Raw genomic sequence first — 8148 nt, 5'->3', positions numbered from 1 at the left:
GGACAGCGAAGAGGGTTACTCAGATTACAACAGGATCGGGACCAGATGGGCCAATGGGCTGAGGGGTGGCAGATGGAGTTTAATTCAGATAAATGCGAGGTGCTGCATTTTGGGAAAGCAAATCTTACCAGGACTTATATACTTAATGGTAAGGTCCTGGGGAGTGTCGCTGAACAGAGAGACCTTGGAGTGCAGGTTCATAGCTCCTTGAAAGTGGAGTCACAGGTCGATAGGATAGTGAAGGAGGTGTTTGGTATGTTCTCCTTTATTGGTCAGAGTATTGAGTACAGGAGTTGGGGAGGTCAGGTTGGGGCTGTACAGGACATTGGTTAGGGCCACTGTTGGGATATCGCGAGCAATTCTGGTCCCCTTCCTATCGGAAAGATGTTGTGAAAGGGTTCAGGAAAGATTTACAAGGATGTTGGAGGGTTTGAGCTACAGGGAGAGGCTGGACAGGCCGGGGCTGTTTTCCCCGGAGCGTCGGAGGCTGAGGGGGGGGTGACCTGGTTTATAAAACCATGAGGGGGCACGGATAGGGGTAAATAGACAAGGTCTTTCCCCCCCCCCCCGGGGTGGGGGGAGTCCAGAACTAGAGGGGGGTAGGTTTAGGGTGAGAGGGGAAAGGGAGCTGAGGGGGTAACGTTCTCACCCAGAGGGTGGTGCGTGTGTGGAATGAGCTGCCAGAGGAAGGGGGTGGAGGCTGGGACAATGACAGCATTGAAAAGGTGGATGGGGACAGGATAGGGAAGGGATTGGAGGGTAATGGGCCGAGGGGCTGGCAAACGGGGACTGGATTAGGTTAGGGATATTGGGGTCAGCACGGACGGGGCGGGCCGAAGGGTGTGTGTCTGTGCTGTACATCTCTATAAATCGGAGAGTGAGTGGGGGTTTGGGGAGTGGGGGTTTGGGAGTTGGGGGGGGGGTGGGTGGGGGCAGGAGACTGGGAGAGCGTGAGGGGCAGCGAGAGCGAGGGGAGGAGAGGGAGGGGAGCAAGGGGGATCAATGGGAGCGAGGGGAAGGAGGGGGGGAGAGGGAGGGCAGCGAAAGCGTCAGTGAGGACGACAAGGGGATCAACGGGGTGGGGGGGGGAGAAAGCAGTGAGAGAACGAGGGGGAGGAAGAGAGAAAGGGTTAGGGAGAGAGATGGAGTAGTCAGAGAGGGCACGAAGTGAGGGAGGGGGTACTGAGAGAGAGGAAGTGGTGCCCTGGGAGTGAGGACAGCGCAGCACCCCCCCCCAGTCGAGGGTGTGGGGGGCATTCGCTGGACAGGGGCTCGGGGAGGAAGCGCTCGTGGGGTTATGGGAAGGGGGGGGGTAGGGCATGCCCGAGAGTGTGGGGGTGGGTGGGGTCACAGTCCCTAGAGACAGAGGGAAAGGGGGGGGGGCTGGAGTGAGCCAGTAAACGGCAATGAAGGGAGCACGCCGCGACGGGGGAAAGGCACGCCCTGTGTACGATCCCCACGCCCAGCTGGAGCGACGCTGCGGGAGGGGGCCCTGCTTTCCGACACTCTCGGCCCGCTCCCCCCACGAACTGCCCATCCTCTTGACAGCCAGGAGCGAGCCACGCATCCCGCTAAACCCCAACCCCTCCCCGATCAAATCAGGACAGGCGCGCCGGGTCGCGGGTGGGCTCGCACTCACCCAGTGGCTGCCCCGCAATTATTCGGCCATCCTCAGCAGCCACTGCCGTCCGAGCGGTCCGCTCGTTGGCGTACTGGACAGAAGGCGTAGCCCTTGTGCACCGAGCAGCCCACGATCTTGCCGTACTTGGCGAAGAGCACCTCCACGTCCGTCTTCTTCACCACAGCCGTGTTCAGGTTGCCGATGAACACCCGGGAGTTCAGCGACCGCGGGTCGTTCTTGTTGGTGACGTTGCTGGCCATCAGCTTGGCGGCCATGAGGCTGTCGTACCCCTGGGAGGGTGGGGGGGAATGGAGGGGGGTTTCGGAAGAGAAGGAGACACCGTTGAGCCATCGGTGAAACGAGCCGACTCCCGCTTCTGAACTCTGGCACCACCTCCCCCCCCCTGCCCCTTCCTGATTGCGAGGGGGCACAAGCTGGCGAACCTTTGGTCATTAAGTATTCCTGCTCCAACACCCTCCTTCCACCCCCCCCACCTCTCTCTCTCTCTCCTCCTGCCTCGGAGACCGAGTGCTCACTTGCCCGCCTCACGTCTGCAAACGTGCCGCAGAGATCGCCCCTCGTTATCCTGTATCCCCTCAGTCTCCCCCTCGCGAAGTATCCACCCCTCCCCCATGCAAAAGTAGAGCGTTCCTATGAAACGATTCATCACGGCGTAAAGTGAAGGAGGCGTTAATCCACAGGGTGGGGGTGGGAATCTTTGCCTGCTCTCGCCAAAATCCTGCTGGGGTTATTTTCGTCTAGCGTAAACGAGTGTGGGTCCTCCATAAAAAGTGAACTTTCTAAGAGAGGGGGGGGGGGTGGTCTGTACTTAGAGAGCTCACTGGAGTGCGTGTGGGGAAGCACGCTAGTCATTTCGGGGGCCGCTGGTGGTCGGGAGTTCAGCGAACCCCGCAAGCGGACCCGCATTTACGTAGCGCCCCGAACCGGGTCACTGCCGTTTCTCGGACTCGTCGCCCGAGGGAGAGCGCGCCCCCCCCCCCCCCCTCACCGACATTTTCTCTTCCCTTTCGCTCGCGTCGGGAGGGAGGTTCGCTTGGGGAATAGCGAGAATAACTCGCTCCTCTCCCGAGGAGATTACCGCATGCGCGGCCTGGTGCCGGAAGGTGCAGGGAAGAACCGATTTCGCAGCCCGCCCGCCCCGCCCGTACGGGACAGGACGGGACGGGGGGCACCCCTTTCACCGGGACTCCCGCCCCAGCACCGTGTCTTTCCCCCCCCCCCCCCCAGAGCGAACGGTGACACCAGACCCACAGCCACGCGGGTTGAGTCCCAGGCATGGGCTCACCTATCGAATTGTGGCGACGCAACCACCTTCCCCCACCCCCCACCCAGCCAGTGAGACCGAACCCACTCTGGTGTCGCTGAGGAAGCACAGACTGGGTTGGGGTGGGGGGGGGGGGGGGGGGGTGGGGAAAGAAAGGGGGTGAGGCGTCGTTGGGGAGCCGAGCAGGGTTTCGGCGTGTGTTCAGGCGTAGACAACACCGCCGAGCGACCCGGGGATTTTCGTTACACATTACCCCCCCCACCGGGTGCGACGGGGCAACGTGGAGAGACCGGATAGGGGGGGGGGGGGGGTGCAAGCCCACACACACACACCGAGCACCACCTACACCTTCCGAGGCAGCCATGCGGTGACACTCAGCGAAACTCCCGGGTGGGGCCGGTTCAATGTTACCCCCCACCCCCCCCCCTCCCTGGGGACGCCCAAGGTTCGACAACTCAGAAGCTGCGACCCAGCCCAGTGTCCCCCCCGCCTCGACCAACTTGTGCCACACCTTCACGTGGCTTCTTTTGGACTGGAAGGTGTGTTTTTTTTTTAAATATCAGCAGCGCCTGCATTCACAATCCTTAGTGTCGGACCCCCTCCCCCCCTCACTGCCAAGACAAGCACGCCCTCTCTGTCAGGCACCCGGGAGAGTCGGCAAATTCGAGATCTACTCTTTTGGTGGAGCCGGGGAACTGCCAACGTTTGCTGGCCGCTCCTCGCTGGCCTGAGGGCCTGGCGTCGCCATTTCTGGGGAGGTTTGGAGGCGGGGGGGGGGAAAGCAGTCAAAACTCAAGCTCGTCGCTGTCCGTCTGGAATACGGACGCTGGGTCAAACAGAGTCAGCGATGGGGGGGGGGGGGTCCAAAGGGAAGCCAGGCTCGGCCAACGCGCTGCCCAGCTTTTCAGGGATGTAACTCCGAGAGAGTTGGCACCAGAGGGGGATCCAGTGGATGCCATTTACCTGGGACTCCCTAAAGGGGTTCCCCTCCTCCCACCCCACCCTCCACCTCTCCCAATAACAGATGAGCATATAGAATTAACACGTATGAGGCTGGGGGGGTGGGCGCGAGCGACTGGTAGTTTAGTAATGGAGGTCCGATCAGCAGACAGTATGGTAGTTTAGTAATGGAGGTCCGATCAGCAGACAGTAGGGATAAACAAATCATTTTCATGGTGGCATTTGGGGGGGGTGCGGGGGGAAATCACGGGGATTGGCGCTGGTGGGTGGAATCTCCCAGATGCCTGGAAGATTTGAATGGAACGACACCAGGTAAAGACAGGAAGGATGTTCCTGGTGACCTTGGAAGCAGAAACGGGAGGCGAGGGGGAAGGAGGAGGGGGGGGGGGGGGTAAAAGTGGGAGAGGCAGAGGTCGGACGACCAGCTCTTACGGGACGGCAGAGGTGCAGGCTCGAGGGGGCTGGGTGAGGACGGCAGATTCCTTCCCCATCCCCCCCCCCCCACCGAGGGGACACTTCAGCGAGCCAGAACGGGAGGCCGAGGACAGACAACGTAACCGCTGAACCGCCAGCGGCGCTGGGAGCGCCTTCGCGCTCGCGGGCTCACCGACGTCGAGTCCACCGGCTGCCGTGGGATTGGGACCCCCCCCCCCCAGGCCTCGGGAACGCTGCCCCGGTGGCATCCCAGACCCGGGACCAGGCTTCCTGAGCGCAGCGCTGCGTTTTTGTGCGACGTGAGAGCAGCAGCGCGTCGTCGGAGCGCTGCTCCTTGGTCAGGTGGAGTCGGACAGAGAACCGACGGCAAACCTTCACGGTGCGATGCAAGCAAAGTTGTAGACCGAGAAAAGACCGGGATCGTTTGTTCAGCCCGTCGTGTGTCAGGATGACAACGTTGGCTTGGTAGGTAAATCCCACAACCTTTACTCCACCACCACTTGGATAAGGAGCAGCGTTCCGAAAGCGAGTGCCTCCAAATAAACCCATCGGACTATAACCTGGCGTTACGGGGTTTTTTTTTAAACTTCGTACACCCTGGCGCTACTCCGAATCACTACACGTAAAAGCGGTCCTGAGTACACCCAAAAGTAAATTCAAAACTCTTGACGTCTGCCCGGTCTTTTTAACAGTTGACCGAGCGGCGAGTACCGGGGCTGAGGCCCAAAGCCTCACCCAAAAATAAAAACGCACCCAACTCCAGTTTTTTAGATTAGATTACTTACAGTGCGGAAACAGGCCCTTCGGCCCAACAAGTCCACACCGACCCGCCGAAGCGCAACCCACCCATACCCCTACATTTACCCCTTACCTAACACTATGGGCAATTTAGCATGGCCTATTCACCTGACCTGCACATCTTTGGATTGTGGGAGGAAACCGGAGCACCCGGAGGAAACCCACACAGACACGGGGAGAACGTGCAAACTCCACACAGAGAGTCGCCTGAGGCGGGAATTGAACCCGGGTCCCTGGCGCTGTGAGGCAGCAGTGCTAACCACTGTGCCACCGTGCCACCCAGTTCCTCCAAGACCCTCCAAGACCTGGCAAAGAAGTGCTCCCAGAAGAGCAGGTGGCCACCCGGCCCACTCCGCCATTCTGTAAAGGGGTCACGGGCTGAAATTCCCCCTCTCCCCCTATCATCCCGGGCGGTCCGAGATCTCTCGGAGGTTGGCCCAGACTAACGTTCGACAGGCAGGCCTCTGGAGAGAGAGACATTCCACAGGATCGCGATGCTCAAACACGAGAGCTCTCAGCCCGCTCTGGCGTTTTGAGACGATCACGGCTGATCTCACCTTGGGCCCCGGCTCCACCCTCTCGCCCGCTCCCCGTGACCCTTCAACACGTTACGCATTAAACATGCCCACCTCCCCTGGCGTCCGCTGCACTCTTCAGCGTCAGAGAGACGTACAGCACGGAAACAGACCCTTCGGCCCATCTCGTCCAGGCCTACCCAGATATCCCTAACCTAACCTAGTCCCACCTGCCAGCCCCTTGGCCCATATCCCTCCAAACCCTTTCCTATCCCTGTCCCCATCCACCTTTTCAATGCTGTCATTGTACCAGCCTCCACCCCCTTCCTCTGGCAGCTCATTCCACACACGCACCACCCTCTGGGTGAGAACGTTACCCCTCAGCTCCCTTTCCCCCTCTCACCCTAAACCTACCCCCCTCTAGTTCTGGACTCCCCCACCCCAGGGAAAAGACCTTGCCTATTTACCCCTATCCGTGCCCCCTCATGGTTTTATAAACCAGGTCACCCCCCCCCCTCAGCCTCCGACGCTCCGGGGGAAAACAGCCCCGGCCTGTCCAGCCTCTCCCTGTAGCTCAAACCCTCCAACGTCCTTGTAAATCTTTCCTGAACCCTTTCACAACATCTTTCCGATTGGAAGGAGACCAGAATTGCCCGCGATATCCCAACAGTGACCCTAAGCAATGTCCTGTACAGCCCCAACCTGACCTCCCAACTCCTGTACTCAATACTCTGACCAATAAAGGAGACCATCCCAAACACCTCCTTCACTATCCTATCGACCTGTGACTCCACTTTCAAGGAGCTATGAACCTGCACTCCAAGGTCTCTCTGTTCAGCGACACTCCCCAGGACCTTACCATTAAGTATATACGTCCTGCTAAGATTTGCTTTCCCAAAATGCAGCACCTCGCATTTTCGGGGAGGACGAATTACACCAGGCTCGCCACCCATCGAGAGAAGTAATTCATGGCCTCTGTTTTGAATTTGCCCCATTTTGTTCCGAAATTAGACTGCCTCACGTGAGGAAACATCCTCCCTACAGCTACTTTGCGGTTACCCTTTACCACCCTGTGCACCTCGATTAGATCTCAATGAGCAACGGCCTAAACCGCTCGATCTCTCCCCACAGACAGACCCCCTTCGTCCCTCGAACCAATCCAGCCCACCTCCCCTGACCTGCCTCCAGCACAAATACATTCCCTCCTCAACCACTGTTGCATTCAATCGAGTCGCCCTCAGGATCGTGCACACGTCTGGGAGGTTGCCCCTCGTTTCCCTCAACTCCCGCCAGGCAGAAATTCCCGATGGGGGGCTCATGCCCGAAACCTCGATTCTCCTGCTCCTCGGATGCTGCCTGACCCGCCGCGCTTTCCCCGGCGCCACTCTGACCTCCAGCAATCCGCACCTCTGCCTGCCGATCTCTCCTGCCCAATCTCCCTTTGGGGGGGAATGGCTCGAGGGAACCTTCATCTGAGAACCGGGGTTGCGCACGCTCGAACCTGACCTGCAGACCGCTTTCGACGTTCCCCCCCCCCCCACCCAGGCTGACCCTCTCGGGCCTTTCCAACACCTGCGTGCGCCGTAAGAGCCCCGCGCCCACGCCACAGAAAACAGCGGCGTACACGCAAAGAAAGAACATTGGGGATCAGGGCGCTCTGGACGTGTGCTGGAAACGCCGAGTACCTCCTACTCTCACCGGCAGCTCGTGTCGGTTTTGTGACGTGCGCTTTTTAACGGAGAGGGACACAAACAGCTGTAAAAGGAAGGCGTGATCTCTGACGGCCCGTGTTTGACAAAGGAGGAGAAGTGACGCGCGTCGTCTTATCAACACCCGCGCCAGCACTCCCCTCCCCACTCCATTCCTCATCGCACCCAAGGGCGACCCACCCCTGTCCACCTTCAGGCAGCGAGTCAGCCCGGTCCTTGGACTCGAACAGAGGGTGGTGAACTCGGAAAACACCCCGAGGAACGAAACTGCGGGGCACTCCCACTCTGCGGCATTAAACTGGACGGGGGCGAATGGTCAGGGGGTTAAAGCGAAGCAGTTACAACAGACCAGAGCTGCAGCGAGGTGGGGTGGGTTAGGTTAGGTTAGTGAACAGCACTGATTTACAAGGTGACAGGGTACGACGAGAGTGAGCAGGACGGGGACATCGAGGGCGAACGCAGGCCAACACGCAACAGGTGGCTTGGCGCACAGAATCGCTCCTGGCGTAATCAGAGGCCAACGCTCAAAACGAGGCAGAGGGCTGTGAGGCCTTGGTGGAGGGGGGTGGGTAGGGGGAGTCACGAGCAGACCCTCAGGCTCCCACCATGACCCCCTTTAAACGACCCTCAGCACTCCCGCCACCTCCAACCTCGAGTGCTCCCAGCCACCCCCCTCTCCACAAGGAGAGATTCACCCCGAGCCACCTCTGCGTCGCTGCCCAATTCCCTGGCTGAAGGGAGAGTTTGGAACGCTCCCAGCGACCACAGGAAACACCCCACAAGGTGACCCCAAGTTTGGGGGGGGGGGGGGGGCAGGGGGAAGAA

At 59.8% G+C, this 8148-nt stretch overlaps 1 pseudogene; it reads right to left on the bottom strand.

Annotated features, from left to right (window-relative positions):
• The window catches only part of LOC140460886 (heterogeneous nuclear ribonucleoprotein C-like), a 32281-nt pseudogene that overhangs the window by 12108 nt on the left and 12025 nt on the right, over positions 1-8148 (bottom strand).

Source organism: Chiloscyllium punctatum, chromosome 36 (assembly GCF_047496795.1).
Source record: "Chiloscyllium punctatum isolate Juve2018m chromosome 36, sChiPun1.3, whole genome shotgun sequence".
NCBI lineage: Eukaryota > Metazoa > Chordata > Chondrichthyes > Orectolobiformes > Hemiscylliidae > Chiloscyllium > Chiloscyllium punctatum.
Note: the sequence above shows the minus strand (reverse complement) of the source record. Positions and strands in the feature narration are given on the sequence as shown.